We start from the raw sequence: 18,138 nt of genomic DNA, 5'->3' as shown, positions 1-18,138 counted from the left end.
TTGGGTTGCTTCTATATGTTGGCTATTATAAATAATGCTGCAATAAACCTAAGGGTGTATAAATTGGTAGCATTTCTATAAACTAATAATCAAGTAGCAAAAAGAGAAATATCCCTATGCATTATAATATTTTTGATGTTTTTGTAAATGGTACTTGTATTTCAATTTCCATTTTTATTTTTTGCATAGGGAAATACAGTGGATTTCTGGATATTGATTTTCAATCTGTGATCTTGTTAAATACTCTTATCAATCCTAGTAGATATTTTGTAGATTCTTATGATCTTTCTGTGAAAACAATCATTTCATTTGCAAACAGAGACAGTTTTATTTCTTCTGTTTTATTCCTTTTATTTCTTTGTCTTGCCATGTTATACTGACTAGTACTACAGTGAAATGCTGAATAGGGGGTGCCTGTTTGGCTCAGTCAGTTGAGCATCTAACTCTTTTTAGATTTTGGCTCAGGTCATGATTCCAGGGTCTTGGGATTGAGCCCCATACTATTGGGCTGTATGTTGAGTGTGGAGCCTGCTTAAGATTCTCTTTCTGTCAGGCTGCCTGGGTGGCTTAGTCCGTTAAGCATCTGACTTTGGCTCGGTTCATGATCTCATGGTTTGTGGGTTTGAGCCCCACATTTGGGCTCTGTGCTGACAGCACAGAGCCTGGAACCTGTTTCACATTCTGTGTCTCCCTCTCTCTCTCTCTGCCCTCCCTCCCTTACTCACACTCGGCCTCTCTCTCTCAAAAATAAATAAACAGTAAAAAAAAAAAATTAAAAAAAAGATTCTCTTTCTCTCAAGACAAATATGTGACGTCACTCATATGAGGACTTTAAGATACAAAACAGATGAACATAAGGGAAGGGAAGTAAAAAGAATATAAAACAGGGAGGGGGACAAAACATAAAAGACTCTTAAATATAAAGAATAAACAGAGGGTTACTGGAAGGATTGTGGGAGGGGCGATGGTATAAATGGATAAGGGACATTAAGGAATATATTCCTGAAATCATTGTTGCACCATATGCTAACTAACTTGGATGTAAATTAAACACTAAATAAATAAAAAAAAATTCTCTTTCTCTCTCTCACTCTGCCCCCTTCCCTGCTTGTGTGCTGTCTCTAAATAAATAAATAAATAGTCCTTTAAAAAATGCTGATTAGAAGTGGTAAGGGCAGACATTCTTATCTTCTTCCCAATATACATGGGGGAAATGTTCATCATTTATCATTAATATATTAACTACAAGTTTTTCTTAGATCCCTTTTATTAGTTTGAGGAAATTTTCTTCTATTCCTAAATTGCTGATAGTTTTTATAATAAGTGGGCATTTAATTTAATCAAATGTATCTTTTCAACTACTGAGATGGTTTTGTGATTTCTTTATTCTGTTAATGTGGTGAATCACAGTAATTGATTTTTGGATGTTAAAACAATCTTGCAGTCTTGGAAAAACTTCCAAGTCTTGGAAAAACATCATAATTAGTTTCGATGTATTGTTTTTTAAAAAAACATCTGTTGCTGACTTTGATTTGCTATTTTTTGTTAAGGAGTTTTACATTTATGTTAAGGAGTGATATTTGTCTGAAAATTTCTTTTCTTGTATTAATTTGTGAGTTTTGGTATCAAGGCTATGCTGTCTTTTAAAAAATGAGTTTAAAAATTTTTCTGAAGGGTTTTGAGAAATATCAATGTCATTTCTTTTGTGAATATTTGATGGAATGTACTTGTGGATCTCTTTGGAACTTGAGTTTTCCTTGTGGGAGATTTTTAAGTACAAATTCTTTACTCAAATAAAAAAAACCCATAAACAGCAACACCAAAACACCATATATTGGGCTTTGTGGGATTTCTGTTTATTCTTGTGTCACTTTTGGTAACTTATATCCTTTAAGGAATTTTTCCATTTAATCTTAGTTTAATTAACTAAGAATTTAATCTTAGTTGTCAAATTCATAGTCATAAGGTTAGTCATAATATTCCTTTCATGTTCTTTTAATGCCTGTAATATCTTTGTGATATTCTTTCATTCTTGCTATTGGTTTGATCAATCTAGGTAAGGATTTTTCAATTGTATTAATCTTTACAAAGAATCAGCTTCTGAATGACTTGGTTTTCTCTATTATCTATTCTTTAATTACTTTTAGCCTTTATATTTATTATTTCCTTCCTTTCCTTACCTTGGTTTAACTCACTCTTCTTTTTCTAGTCTCTTAATGTAGAAGCTAAGAAAATTAGTTTAAAACTTTTTTTCACCAACAATGTAAGCATTTAGAATTATAAATTTTGCTCTAAGCACTATGTTAGCTGCACCCTATACATTTTAGTATTTGTATTTTCATTATTGTTTAGTCAGAAATATTTTCTAATATCTTCGTGGTTTCTTATTTGGCTTATGCAACATTTAGGAGTGCACTTCTTAACTTCGAAAATAAGGATTTTATATGTTCTTTTAAAATTGACTTTTAATTCCGTCATACTCAGGCTTATAAAACATTGTATGATTTCAGTCATTTGAAATTTATTCAGACTTATTTTATGGCTCAGCTTATAGTCTCTGTGGTGATGTTATGTGTATGTTAAAGAGAATGTATATTCTGTGATTCTTCCATGTTATTTGCTTGACAGAATTGTTCAAATTTTTTATACCTTTGCCAATGTTTTGTCAACTTTCTGTCAATTGTTGAGAGAAGGGTTAAAATCTGTAACTATAATTTTAGATATGCTAATCTCCTCTTTTGGCTAGGTCAATTTTTGAGTCATGTATTTTGAAAGTAAGTTATTAGATATATACTCATTTAGAATTGCTGTCTTCTTGATGAATTGACCGTTATATCATTATATACCTCTGTTTGTCCCCAGTGTTCTATGTTCTGATGTTTACTTTGTATGATTTTAATAAAGCCACTCCAGCTTTCTTTTAATTAATGTTTGCATGGTATATCTTTTTCTATACTCTTACTTTTAACCTATCTATGTCTTTATACTTAGTGGGTTTCTTATAGATAGCCTCTATCTATAAGATATAGATATCTTATAGATAGCCTCTTGCATTTTTGTCCAGTCTTTCTCTGCCTTTTAATTAGGATGTTTAGATTATTTACACATAATGTAATTATTGATGTGCTTGTTTTTAATTCTACCATCTTTGTATTTACTTTCTATTTAATCAAGTATCCTTTTGTTTGATTTTTTTAGCACTTTATGATTTTCAGCATCCAAGTTCTGTGCATGTGATGGTAAATTTATACCTAAGCATCTTACTAGTTTTTTCTGGAGGGATTGTAAATGGCATTGTTTCTTTAATTTCAGGTTTGACACGTTTATTTTTAGGATACAGAAATGTGATTTATTTTGTGTTTTGATCTTGCTTACTCACCTATTAGTTATAGGACTCTTTTGGTAGACTCTGGTGTTTTCTGCATAGATGATCATGTCATTTGCAAATAGGAACACTTTGTTTTTTCTTATCTGTATTGCTTTTCTTGCCTTTTTGAAGTAGCTAGACCTTCCAGTACTATGTTGATTATTAGTAGTGAGAGCATCCTTCTTTAGCTTCTCCCTACCTTAGGGAGAAAACATCCATTCTTTCCCTGTTAACAGAAGAGGGATCATTTTTGGGGAATGGAAGGTGAGCATAAGTGGTATGTGCCATTTCTAGGCCTGGTGTACAAAAACTTTTAATGTACTATCCTAGCTCTCAATCTCCATCCACTAGTGGATGGGATGGAAGTATCCTGGGGGGGGGGGAGGTGTCTCTGAATGACGAGGTGGGGCAGAATGCAACCCCTTCTCCTTCTGACTTGCATTAGATGGTGATATAAATGAGAAATAGCATTTTACTGTGTTAAGTCACTGATACTTTGGGGCTTATCACTTAAAGGAACTAATTATTTACCTTAAGTAACACATCCTTGAGTGATTTAATCTCTGGATGTTTGGTTTTACAACCTGAAAAATGAGGATAATTATATTGACCTCACATATTTATAGAAAAAAAGGAAATGAGACAGCATTTGCCAAAGTGCTTGCACATTTCCTGTAACGTGAGGTACTCAATAAACATTTGTTCAGTCTCCTGTTTGCTGAGCATACTCATATGTAGATATACTAATGGGTTTGTTATCTTCATATTGAACTAAAAGGTATTTACTAGTGTTTGTGTCTTTGAATATTTAATCCATCCTTTAAAATGTATTCTTCAGCAATAAAAGTGATGAAACAAAATGTAAACCTCATATATACTGATCAGAATATTATGCATTTGTCAGTACCCCTAACATAGAATTCATAGTCGAATTTGACTTTAAGGACTGTTTTTAAGAAAATTCATACCACATGTATTACAGGTTATGCTCATGCCTTTCTTGTATCTTTTGGAAACACAATTATATGAAAAGATGAGGAGAAAAAGAGCAAGGAAGTTTTCCCCATCTATATAAAATTTATGTGGAAAGCTGATATATGCCTTTTTTTAACCAAGTCACTTCCATTCATTTACAAAGTCATTTTGAAGGGATTATTGTTTAGAAGACAAATCCAAAAAGATGTCTAAAGGAAGAGATGGTTGAGATTTCTTTGACAAAGCTAAGGGATTTAGGTGATGAGTGAGGATGGGGGTGTGGTGGAGTTTAGGTTGGGGCTGAAACCTTCAAGGTTGAAAGCAGAGGATGGCCTGTGTGGGAAAAGGCCTTTTCTTGGGAAAAGGAAGTAATTTAGAGAACTGGGTGGCAGGAAGGGGCTATGACTTACGGGCAAAATGATTTTACTATTTTGGAGATGATAATATAAATTTCAGATATTGTTATAATATCCTAGATAACTTCTAGAGTAAAGAGAATTTAGAGAAGTTTCTCAAATTTGAAGGTTTGTCTAAAACTTATGTTTTTTCCAAAGTTTTTTTTTTTTTTTTTTTAATTTTTATTTATTTTTGGGACAGAGAGAAACAGAGCATGAACAGGGGAGGGGCAGAGAGAGAGGGAGACACAGAATCGGAAACAGGCTCCAGGCTCCGAGCCATCAGCCCAGAGCCTGACGCAGGGCTCGAACTCACGGACCGCGAGATCGTGACCTGGCTGAAGTCGGACGCTTAACCGACTGCGCCACCCAGGCACCCCTAAAACTTATGTTTTTAATTTGAGTCTTTTATGCTATTAAACATAGACACTATTGTATAGCTAGCACACTTTTGTTTCTTTGAAATCTGGTTAGTTTACTGGTTTGGGCTTTTACCTTAATACTTTTGCTGACCTATAAAGGAGAGCCTCAATTTTTGTTATGTTCAGAACACATTCTGTTTCTCAGATTACTACAAATAATTATTATAAATAATACTCAGGTTATTCAGTGAAGAACAAACATTGATTTTCCTTTTTTAAAAAAGTTTATTTATTTTGAGAGACAGAGAGAGTGGGACTGGGGCAGAGAGAGAGGGAGACAGCAAATCCCAAGCAGGCTCCACAGTGTCAGTGCAGAGCCCCATGCAGGGCTTGAACTCAAAAACCACGAGATCGTGACCTGCGCCAAAGTCAGATGCTTAACCGACTGAGCCACCCAGGACCCCGACATTGCTTTTCCTTTTATTGTGCAGTGTGCTGTTTCCACTCCACCCCTGGCTGTTAAACTCATTCAGCTTCCCCAAACCTTTTTTAAAATGTGCGTCTTGGATTGGGCAATGCATTAGCTATAGAATTCTGCCATGCTTCAGACAGACAGCATATGATGAGATAAATTTGTACCATCTATTTTTTTTTACATAAACTTTTTGTTTCGGTATAATTTTATATTTATAGAGAAGTTGTGAAGATAGTACAGAGTTCCTGTATATCCATCACCCAGTTTTACCCATTGTTAACATCTTACATTACAGAGTACATTTATCAAAACTAAGAAAGCAACATTATTCATCACTATTAACTAAACAGCAGACCTTAGTTGGATTTAACCAGCTTTTCCATTAATGCCTTCTTTATGTTTCATTGCAGGACACATCATAGTTGTCACATTTTCCTAGTCTCCTCTGGTCTGTGATAATTTCTCACTCTGCTTGATTTGATGGTCTTGAGGAGTACTGGCCAAGTATTTTGTAGAATGTCTCCTGATCTTGGTTTGTCTGATGTCTTTATCATGGTTAGACTGGGGTTATGGGATTTGGGAAGAATACCTTCTCATTACCTCACATCAGAGTACATCATATCCACATGTCATTACTGGTGATGTTAACCTTCATCACTTGGTTAAGGCAGCTCTCTCCAGGACTCTCCACAGCAAAGGGACTGTTTTTCCCTTTCCCTGCTCTAATTTTTGGGAGTGAGTCACTAAGTGTAGCTCACCCTCAAGGGTAGGGAATTAAGCGCCACCTCCTGGAGGGGAGAATATGTGTATATATTATTTAGAATTCTTCTGTGGGGAAGATTTGTCTCTCCTCTACCATTTATTCTACTTATTCAGTAATTTATATTTGTACTTATATGTCTGTACATTTATGACTCAGTCCAAAGAAAACCATAGCCTCTAGTTTTGGGACAATTATCTTTATAAAAGTGCTGTTGATGCCTAGTTACATTATTTGTTTATCAATATAGACTTATGAATATTTATTTTATACTTTTTAATTGAATACTGCATTATTTTGCTGCTTAAATTGTTCCAGCATTGGCCATCAAGAGCTCTTTCAGTTGGCTGTTGATACATTGTCTCTTTTATCACACTATTTTCCTTTGTCCAGAATGGACAGGCTACACCTCTTTGAAGGGTGTTGGGGAAAAACAATCTGCTCTGTGAAGTATAGATAAGGTTTTTAGTCAATAGAGAGTCTCTGTTGCCAGCAAATAAAGCCTTTTAATATGAAGGACACCTGTAGAAGTGTTGTTTACTTTTCAGCTGAGAATAATAAAAATGAACTTTATGAAGTGCCTTTCATTTAAGTGAGCTGGTGCCTGAGGTTAAATTAGCATATTAAAAAAATGAAATGATGTTTTTTTGACCCAGCTTTAATGATATTACTGAAGTACTCAATTCTTCAGGGAAGATCTGGGCTTGTTCCTGTGCTGTGCACACAATTTTCTTTTAAATCTTCTGCAGTGCAATGTGCCTTTGTGGCAGACTCAAGGGAATGAGCATTTAAGCCATCTGCAGGACTAAGGTTTCCTACTGGGCTTCCACCTGGGGAAGCATTGCTAACTCAGACCACTTGGCTCTGCTCCAACTAGTTCCAAGGGCATGTTCTACAAGAGGGAGGTTTGCAAGTATCTTTTTTGGGGGGTGTGGGGGGCTCAATCTACTTCGTGCTGAGAAGCAAGAGGTAGTGTGTTATAATGAAATGGAGGGGCCAAGAGTAGAGACTCCTGTGAATGCATCTCAGATCTATTGATGGCTGGCTGTGTGGCCCTGAAAAAGACACTCTATGCCTTTGGATCTCAGTTTCCCTGTGTTACGAGGACTTCATTATTTCTGACCATCTCTCAGATCTAATGTCTTATGATTTTTATGCTACAATTTTATGGTGGCTGGAAGAGGGGTATGTGCATATATTTACAATTCAATTCCAAGAGTGAAGTAGCCTCTAGTTTTGGAGAAATTATATTTGTAAATGGGCATCTATTGATGCCCCATAAAAATGCCAATGTTTCTTGACATTTATATGGCACTATTATTTTTCAAATTTACTTTCACCTTAATTTTGTAGTTTCAACATTAATTTTCTGTTCTTTACTTTGGACACATAATCTTTCTATCAAACATACACATTTATCTGTTCACTTTAACTCTCATGTTGATATTTAGCCATGTCTCTCTTTCCTTGGCTGGTTTTCTCCCAGTTTGTCACTTGTCATGGGTGGTGTGTGGTCTCTCACATTTATGCAAATCTTGAGATTGCCTTTGTTCCATACTATCAATTTCAAGGATATTTGCATAGAGAATAGTCTTGAAAGGTAGGGATTGGGGAAGGGAGGCATGCTTATTGTCTAGTATGATAAAGATAATGCCTGCTTTGGAGTAATGAGCAGGATGCTTAATGCCCATTACAAAATATTTGAGTTCCCTAAACTCAGTATGCAGCCTGTAATGCACTCACTGCATGTGAGAGTCAGCTGACCTTCTTGGCATCACTCTGTGTGAATTTGGGCTTGGAAAATTGGTACAAGAAAATGCTAATACGCTACTGCTATTGCTATAGTAAAGTCCTTACTCTCTGACTCAGGAATCTCCTGTTTTCTATGTGGTTTCCATAAAACTGTGGCACGCTTATTTGTTAGCTTATAAGTAGGATAAAATAGCATATTTTGAGAGTTAGTTCTTTGTACTATACTTCCCTTGTGAACTTTCAGAGGGTTGTGTACAATCACTGGTTTTGCGGGGTTGTCCTCTCTTTATTCATACTTACCTTGAGCTTGATGTGGTACCATCAAAAGAATTGAGAACTTGGATTTCCAGAGAATTGGATTCAAGTATACATTTGGTCATTTTCCAGCTTTGTAATGCTGGCGAGTCACTTAATATCTCTGTACTTCTTTCTCTTTTTAGTGGAGATGACCTGCTTCACAAGGTTATTATGAAGGTAAAACAAGATTTTATATACCTGTGCTACCCAATATGGCAGCCATACATGACTGTTTAAGTTAAAACTAAATTAAATTAAAAAATCATTTCCTTTAAGTTAAAACTAAATTAAATGAAAAAATCATTTCCTTGGTTATACTGGTGCCATTTTTCAAATATTTAACAGGGGCTTTGTTATGTTTCTTTTAAACTTGATGAACCCTTTTAGTTGCTAAGCTATTATCAGTCACAGTCCCTTCTAGAATATAGTTAATTAGATTTCACTATTTTCCTGCAAAATGTTGAAAGAGTCTATAAGGATTAGTAGCACTAATCAGAATTTGAAAGGGCACCGATACCTCTGTAAATATTATAGGATTATATTTATTTTTTTTTCCTTTTTAAACTGCCACAGGTGAGGTACTTCAAATGTAATAAGAAAGGCAAATAGTTTCACCTCATATAAACTCCAACCCATGGGTCCTAGATGCTGGAGTGCTGGGCGGAGGATTTAGAGGCGGTGTCTGGACTCAGTCCAGAGTTATGACTGATTATGATAAATCACTAGCAACTAGCCTAGATTGATATCTGAAAATCTTAAGTTTTTTTTTTCCTAGAAATAAAAAAATTAATAATTATCTTTCTAAATGGCAGCAAAGGTATTGAGGACTATCGTCTTGATTCAATCTAATTTCAATTCCAGTTCTGCCTAGAGAAAAACAAATTCTTCCAATCACCATGCTTATGAACTGAAGCTCTTATCAGAAAACTGATAGAATTGTGACCCTTAATGCTACTTTTTTTATTGTTTATAAGAATCACAGCAAGGAAGTGATGTAACTTTCTTCCCTTCCATAACAGCACAAATAGTAAATAACAGTGGTAGTGGTTACAAAATACATGTATGTAAAATATAAAATTGTCTTCCAGGGTGGAAGATGATATAATTCTACTCTCACTAGGAAGTTCAAGACTCTGAGCTGCTTTTCACAAAATGCAGTCAAATTTATTCATGGTCTACAGTTTGAGCTTGTTAATAAGCAGTACATAAACACTTTAAGACCCAGCACATATTAATTATGTGTGTGTATATATATATATATATATATATATATATATGTTTACTGGAAAGCAAACTAACAACAGTTCCATATTGGGATACCTGTTGAATGAAGACTGATGACAAAATACAAAGAGAATAAAGTAACATCTGTTCCTGAGTCTGATATTTAGGAAAGCAAAATATTAGTGCTTTTGGCACAAATGGTAACTCTATGAACAGATGTTTTAATATAATGAGTACTTATAGAGTAATGGAAATACACCAAAGTCAGGTTGAGTCAAATTTTAAATATGCCGTTGTGAGATGAACTATAATCACAATTTTTTTTCCTTTCCTTTTTTGTTGTTTACTCTATCTCTTAACTTGGCTTGGAAAGAAATGGTTTCAGTGACATGTTTTCAGCACATTTGACAAGAAATTATGGGAAAAGAGTATCTGGTTAGGGCATGAAAACATTTCCAGAAGAGCATTCAAGAGTTTGACTTCTAGAATGTTTGCCTCTCAGTGTTCATCAAACTTGTCGGAGTGCAAGGTTTCTAGTATAGTGAAGAGTAAATATGATGTGTACTCTGTGGTCAGAGTGCTAGGGGCTCAAGACCTGTCTTTGCTGCTTGCCAGTTCCTTGCCTTTGAGGAAGAAACTAGGCCTACATAGTCCTCAGTTTCCCTCATTTGGCTGTTGGAGATGCTGGGGGCAGGATGGACCGGAACACTCATTTTCTTCCCCGCAGTGTCCCATGGAGGCATAGTCGGGGGGCGGTTATCTGCTTTCCTTCCCAGGAGAGAACAGCAGCATGTTCAGTAACAGTTTTCCACCTACTGAAAAAACTTGAGAGTGTGAGATTGGGGAAAGCCTGGCATTTGTGCCCACCCCCTCCCCCAGCTCACAGACCTGCCAGGGTGCAGGAGAGGCTGGAGCTCTCATGCTCAGGTTGTCAGTACACAGACCATCAGACCACATAAGCCTGTCCCAGCTACATGTCAGTTCTCTCTGTTCCAGCTTTATAGCATGACACTGGGTGGAAAGGTCAGCGTGGTCATTCCCTGGTTATTTTCAGTCCAGGAGAGAGGGACAAAAAGTGCATTATTTTTTTTACCAGGTGGAAAGTGAATTTGCCAACCAACTTGAATAAAGCAGATGCCTCGATTCCAATTTGGTGGCTTCTGATTGTTGGAGGAGTAATGGAGCTAACATGTAGAGGCAGGTAGGTCACACTTGGCACATGAATAAGTCCTGTTTAGGTACTAGTTATGATCAGTATGATCATGATTATTGTTATCATTATTTTCAATTGGTTAGATTGCAGAAGATTGGCACTAGTACTCCCAAACTTCCAGCATGATTCAGTATTGCTACCTGATTCACGTGGTTGTCATGATCATCAGTTTAGATAACATATCAATTTGCTTTGTAAAGTGTAAAGCACATTATATAATAGTGATGATAATAGAGTATTTAGTGTTTTTATGTGACACCATGGGGTGATATTCCTTGCCAGTTTCTCACTTCTCTCCTGGCTTTTCCAAGACAATTTCAAAGTCTTGGTCAAATAACACAGTTAGACATTACAGCGGAATTAGTAAGTATATTGTTAATTTCCCAACATGAATAATTCATGGTAAAGATATTTCATAAACAGGCCATCTCTTAACTCTCTGTTGAAACAAAGCTGTCATGGTTCTGGGCTTATGCCTGTTGTGCTATTTTAAAAGAATTTGGAACATTTATGTAAGAACCCAAGATTGTGAATAGAATTTGGACAAATGTAAATAGTGTTTTAGTGTTAACCCAAACCTGGATTGAACTCCTTTTGCTTTAAATATCTGCTAGTTCTCTTTCTAAGACAAAGTATATTCATTGAATGGCCAGGATAATTTCTTATTCTTAGTACTGTCTTATAGTCCTCACTGGCCTTGTCCTAATTTATTAACTCAACAGATAGTTATTGAGCACCTATTTTGTGTAGTTACTGTTTCACCTATTGGGGATGTAGTATAAATAAAGAAAACAAATAAACTATACCTTCCACAAGTTTATATCCTGTTCCTAGCATAATTTATTTAAAATGAAATATTAATTGTGATTCCCTTAGAGACTTAAAATGTACTTAAAAGTACATTTTATATAATTCCCAGGATACTGTAACTTATGGGAAATGTTTTAAATACATACATACATGCATACCTCTTTATTCTTTACATGGAAACACTCCTTAAACCTTTAGTGTTTATAGAATTATTAATTTGACCATATTAGTTTGATCAACATTATTTGCATATTTATCATATAATCTCCCATCAGGAGAAAAGTAAATAATTGTTTTCAGCCTAGATTATACCACCGATGTATTTGACTTGATACTTTTAAATAAGAGCTTTATGTTTTCCTCAATATCTTTCAGTCAGTGAAACCTCCTTATTCTAGGGGCACCTGGGTGTCTCAGTCAGTTAAGCATCTGACTCTTGATCTCAGCTCAGGTCATGATCTCATGGATCATGAGTTCAAGCCCTGTATCTGGCTCTGTGCTAATGGCATAGAGCCTGCTTGGGATTCTTTCTCTCCTTCTCTCTACCCCTCACCTGCTTGTGCTATCTCTCTCTCTCTCTCAAAATAAATAAACTTAAAAAAACCCTTAAAAATAAATCCTCCTTATTCTAGAACTTGAGATATATCTATCATCTATCTATCTATCTATCTATCTATCTTTGGAAGAATATCTTTAAAAATATATTTATACTTTTATATATTCTTTGAAAGAATATCTTTAAAATCCAACCAGGAGAACCTAGCAATAGGGATATGTGTATGTGCCTAAGTTAGCAGCTCTTATTTCAACATGTTGTAGAAATTAATTATGCCTTAGGAAGGAATTTTCTTTCTGGGTTTTGCTAAATTCAAGTGAAACAACAAAGAGTTATATGTTAACTCTTTCCTGGCTCAAGTCCAGGAAAGATGAAAGGGAAAGATATTCTTACCAATAGTTTAAGATCATCAAACCTGGATTATTTATAGAAAACAAAAGATGAATTTGCACCAGTTCTTGTACATATTAAAGACGTTTCTGAATTTGCAGTGCAGTCTGCCATCCTTAACTAAGCTTCTCTTTCATATGGCTTCTCTCTTTCTCTCTCTTTCTGCTTTCTCTAATCAGATAACACAGACTTCACACAGGGAGGCTCAGGGTGTGAAAACTTCATGGTAAGTAGAATATAACTAAATTATTTGATCTGCTGTTATTTTTAGAACTTTCATATTTCATAACCTTTCTTTATTCCATTTATTTTCCCAGGAGAGAAAGCTCAGGCTCTTAAATTCTGCATAGTCAGATTTCGGACTGGTCTTTATAACCTTAAAAGCCCTTTCTCTGGAAGAGAAACATAATTAAACTGAAGACACAAATTAGATCCACCAGTCTGACAGGGTTATAGTGCACCCAGACCCCTCCCCAGGGCTGACCTATCACTGGGTCTTCCTTTCCTCAGTCCTTTCCTCACTTCTTTGCAGTGTATCTCCTGAGAGCACTCCCCAACCATCCTTATGCACACAATTCTTCATCTCAGAATGTTTTCAAGAGATCCAGTCTAAGACAGAAGTGGATTAGTCCAGGGCAGTGCCTCCAATCTTTCTTTATTTCTCAAAGACCAGTAAAGGTCAAAACTTTTCTAAAGCACATTTAGAAGGTAGATGTCTTCTAGAGAAAATTGGAGTAGGGACAATTGGGTAATTATGGTGGAAGGAGAGACGAGGTAGATATTTACGAAAAAATGTGGTCTATAATCAAGAGAAAAGAGATAGGGCTTTTGATGTCAAAAGACATGCCATGTTGATGTGTCAGTTGCCCTGTTACAGAGCTTGAGAACACTGACATTTGAGGCCAAACCTACTTCGTTCTCATTCCTGAGGTATCAGTGGATGTTGCTAGAGGGACATGTGGAGGGGTTCAGTGTGCAGAGGCATCACTGAAGGGAGAAAGCAAAGTTAAGTGAACAGCTTCCTTATCTGTGAAAAATGATGAAGTATTTGAGATGTAGTGGATATGTCTGGGCAGTGTTGCCAGAGATACTAGGGTAGCGAGATTGAAGGCACTGGCTTTAGAATTTTAGGTTCAAATCCTGGCTCTGTCCCTTACTAGCTCTTGTCTATGGTTAAGTTACTTGACTTCTTTGAGACCAGAAATAATGGAGATAATGTCAAAGAACAGTTGTGAGAATTAAACAATATACATAATACACAATACAGTGAATAGCAAGTATTAAGTACATAGGAATTTATACAATGCAGTAATGTTTTTTCAATACCCATGTGATAGCTTGCATGGAATACTTCAGCCTTTGCAGTGGATAAATAGCTCTTTCCTTTGTTCTAAGACATTGAAGAAGATTTTAAGGATATTAAGGAGAGTTTCTTCAATGAAGCTGAATTAAAAATACATATCTACTCTAGAGTGTAAATTATCCTCTCCATTTCTCATAGTTTTGTTGAATCATTACTTAGGCATATAAATATTTACCTGCGAATTGATAAACATAATTTATGCAATTCAGGAAAATGTCAAAGTTCATGGGAAGCTGTAATTGTTAGACTCAAAAAGTCACTGGGGATTTGCTGTATTTTAATATCATCTGCTAATTTCTTTATCTAAATTTTAAAATAGTGTATTTAGCATTCTCAATGTCAGTTTGAAAAAGGCCCTTTCAAACTAAAGCAGCAAAACTTATGGCTTCTATTAGGCATGATAATTAGGGACGTGAGTGAGAACCACAGAATTTTAAAGCTAGAAGTGACATCAGAGACTCCGTGCCTCAACCCCTTTTATGGAAATAAAAGATAAGCTGGTGAAGGGACTTGCCAGAGTCCTACAGCTTGTTAATGAAAAGACTAATAATAGCCATTACCTCCAGACCTAAAGTCCAGAACACTTGCCATTGCACCAAACAACCCATTCAGTCAGTTCCTGAAAAGACACAGACATGATGAGCTGGTGGTGGCTTGAGATCGTCTGTGTACGTGGATTCTCCATTGATCAGCTCAGTAAACTACACCCATGCACCTACCCACACTCCACACACAATTTATGTTCATAACAACTTAAAAGAGAAATATGAATCCAACGTGAAAGAATATAGTTTGGAAATGGAATCAATGCAAATTGTCTTTGAAGTTTACATAAACATTTCGCTCTTTGACAGTAATAAAGTAGTGCCAGGTTTCTGGAACTAGAAGAATATTTTTGCCTGAAGAAAAAAGGATTGGATTTACTATGAGAAAGTTAATGATTATGAAACATGTATTTGTTTATATTCAAAAGTTGTCAACATGAAGTATAATGACTAAAAACTAACATTAACAAAATGGAAAGGATTCTAAAATATACATCTTAGCCCAAAATGTGTACCAAAGTTGTTGTAGAACCAAATGTCTCCATTTTTGTTTTCAAATGTCCTGCCAGGACTTTGACTGACAGATATACATCTAATTTGTACATGTACCACAATATATTGTCATTAAATATCTTAAGGGCTCCAGTGGCTTCCTGTGTGTTTGTAGTGTTTCCCACAACAAACTGTAACAGATTCAAATACCTATATAACCACTTGCCATATCCAGGAGGCACTTTCCATATATCTGTCCTCTATTATATTTACTGCAGCAAAACTTAAAAAATACATCTAATTTTATTCTTTCTATCTGTTTTACCTTTTCATGGTAATTTCTCTGACTGACCACCTACAGTTATTATTCAGTCTCCAGCAATAGCTTTAACTTTTTGAGTCATGACTCCTTTGTGAATCAGATGAAAATAGAATTTTTCTTCCTAGAACAGTATATAAAACACATATATAACAAATTTGCATATGATTTATGTTACTAAACTGGAAATTGATTTTGATCATAGAATATTTTATTTATAGAAAAGATAATGTAGAATCTAATAGTGATATTCTGGAAATAATTGAAACAAGTCTAATTTGTACAACCCCCTCCCCCCCAAAAAAACCTCCCAAAGTAAATATTAACTCTCCCCAAATTAAGGTTTCTGATGTTAAACTTGAAAAAGAGGTTGTCATAACAATGTGAACATTTATCTTGGGCACTAAGCTGATTTTGACATTTTAATTTTGATGGCAGCTAGTGCTAAAAAACTATAACTCAAAGGTAGATTGTTGTCAAAGAATATCAGAATTTCCCAAGACTCTTTTTGGTTGAATTTATATAGCATCATTTCCTTTGTCCTCAAATCAATAAGTTTACCTTTGCAAAGCTTGCATTATTGATTTCCTCTATGCCAGAAAAGAAAAGACTGTGAGTCCACATTTAAGTTTTAAAGTTGTCTAAATAGAAGGAATCTGTGAGAGAAGTCTCCAGTATTTCCAATTATTTTCAGATTTCTTTCTGCAGGGACACTGAGAAGGCCATGTAACTCTTGACTATAACCTATAAAAGCACCTTCCCTAGCACTGCAAGGTTGGCATGGATGTCTGTGTGCAATTCTGGCTTTCCTACTGGAGCTTGGACATAGTTTGATCAACTAGTATGCTTTTGGCTGCAAATAAAAAAGCCCAATTCAAGAAAAAATTATACAGTAAAAAAGTTAATTATCTTACATAACAGAAAGTCCAGAAGTAGAATTAGTTTTGGTCAGGTTGGTGCTGCAATAATTCAATGGTGACCATCAAGGATCCATGTTCTATATTTCTGCTCTGTTATCCTCAGTGTGAGAGTGTTGAATTTAGACTTGCTACTCTTATGGTTATACAATACCAGCACTATCTGAATCAACATACATTCTTGCTCACCTCCTAAATGAGAGAAAACCCTTTCCCCCAACTATAATTGGACAAATGTAGACCAGTGTCTTCTTTACTTACAGCAGGAGCCAGAGCCATGTCATGTGCTGACTGCTTTCTGTGAAGCAGGAATAACTTGACAGTGAGGTCTGTTATCCCTCAGTCACTGGGTTGGGGGGAGGGTGGATGGGTGGGGACAGCGCTATCCAAACAAAATCAGGATTCTATTAGGAAGGAAAAAAAAGAAACGGATGTTGGGAAGGTAACGTTCTTTCTTGATATCTTCGGTAGTATTTATAATAGCACCTACAGGAAATATATAGAAAGATTCACCTCAGCTAAAAATATCTGCCAATTAACCTAACCCATGAAATAACTCTGTTGAGTTATTCTGGGAAAGGGTATCCCTTTTCTCTAAAAGTTTTGCCTTAAGTTTTATTGTGTTTCAAGAATACTCTTTTGTAAATCCAACAATCATATGAATAGTAGAGAAAAATCTTTATATTCTGTTACACTTTTTTGAGACAAAACTGTTTAAAGGGGAATGGCTTAATACCCTGGCTTTAACAAGAACCACAACACTGGACAAGACATCTTTCTGCATGGTTGGTAGGGGATTGAATCTGAAACATGGACATCATTATTTACAGAATATGTAGTTCTTTCTTTATCAAAGCAGCAAAATGAGATGTGGGCAAAGCATTGCAAGTGTTCCAGTTATACATATAATATCCATATTCTTCCTCATTGAAGTTTTGACCAACCAAGAACTTTCTCACCATTTGCAGATGCTGATTCTTGTGTAGCCTCTAAAAGTGACTCTCAAAATAGGAATCATTTAAAGGTGTCATTAAACAAATACATAAACAACATCCAGAAGTTGGCTGTACCAAACTCTGGATGTCAGCTTCATTCAGTTGTGTATTAAAGAAATGTATGAACTAACAGTTTCTCCATTACTTGTCAGCAATCTTGGAGTAGATATGTTTTTATTTTGACAATGACACTGCTTTGGGGCTGATGAGACAATGACACTGCTTTGGGGCTGACTTGACAATGACACTGCTTTGGGGCACAGGGTTAGAACCCTGTGCCATGGGATTTGGTGGCCAAGTCAGACTCTCCTGAATGTCATCTTGACACTTCCTTTTCACACTTAGCTTCCCTCTTCTGCCTTTTCTCTCCTTGGTCTCCTCTTTCTGTCTCTCTTCTTGCTACCTTCCTTGTTCGCACCTTTTCACTTTCTTATTTTCTCATCTCTCTCCTTCCGTCTTCCCTAATACCTTCCTTGTATCCCCTTTGTTGTTACCATCATTCTTGTTGTAGCAGAAGACTCTTAGCAACAGAATGCAATAGGCAGTACTTTTCATTAAAAATGCTAATAATTTTATTATTTTTGCCAATTTTTAAAAAGTTTATTTGAGAGAGAGAGCATGCACGTGCAAGTGGGGGAGGGGCAGAGAGAGAAGGAGAGAGAAATCCCAAGTGCTGTGAGTATAGAGCCTGCAGAGCCTGATGTGGGGCTCAAACCAATGAACTGTGAGATCATGACCTGAGCCAAAACCAAGAGTTGGACACTCAGTGGACTAAGCCACCCAGGTACCCATCTTTTGCCAATTTTTGATCCTCAGAGGAATGAATGACAGTGAAAGAATATGAGTGTGTGGCTGCATGTGCATGATATTTAATGTAAAACTGATATGTTTACTCTTTTAAACAATGATTACATTGATAACTGTAGCAAAA

At 35.8% G+C, this 18,138-nt stretch overlaps 1 long non-coding RNA gene across 1 annotated transcript in view; it reads left to right on the top strand.

The window, feature by feature from the left end:
- The window catches only part of LOC125938684 (uncharacterized), a 22,953-nt gene extending 6,411 nt beyond the window's left edge, over positions 1–16,542 (top strand). The window contains exons 3-5 of the long non-coding RNA XR_007462768.1: positions 10,704–10,808; positions 12,756–12,802; positions 16,476–16,542. This is a non-coding gene — a long non-coding RNA (uncharacterized LOC125938684). The remainder of the gene's footprint in view (positions 1–10,703; positions 10,809–12,755; positions 12,803–16,475) is intronic.
- Positions 16,543–18,138: the final 1,596 nt, after the last annotated feature.

Source organism: Panthera uncia (genome assembly GCF_023721935.1).
Source record: "Panthera uncia isolate 11264 chromosome B2 unlocalized genomic scaffold, Puncia_PCG_1.0 HiC_scaffold_24, whole genome shotgun sequence".
Classification (NCBI taxonomy): Eukaryota; Metazoa; Chordata; class Mammalia; order Carnivora; family Felidae; genus Panthera; species Panthera uncia.
Note: the sequence above shows the minus strand (reverse complement) of the source record. Positions and strands in the feature narration are given on the sequence as shown.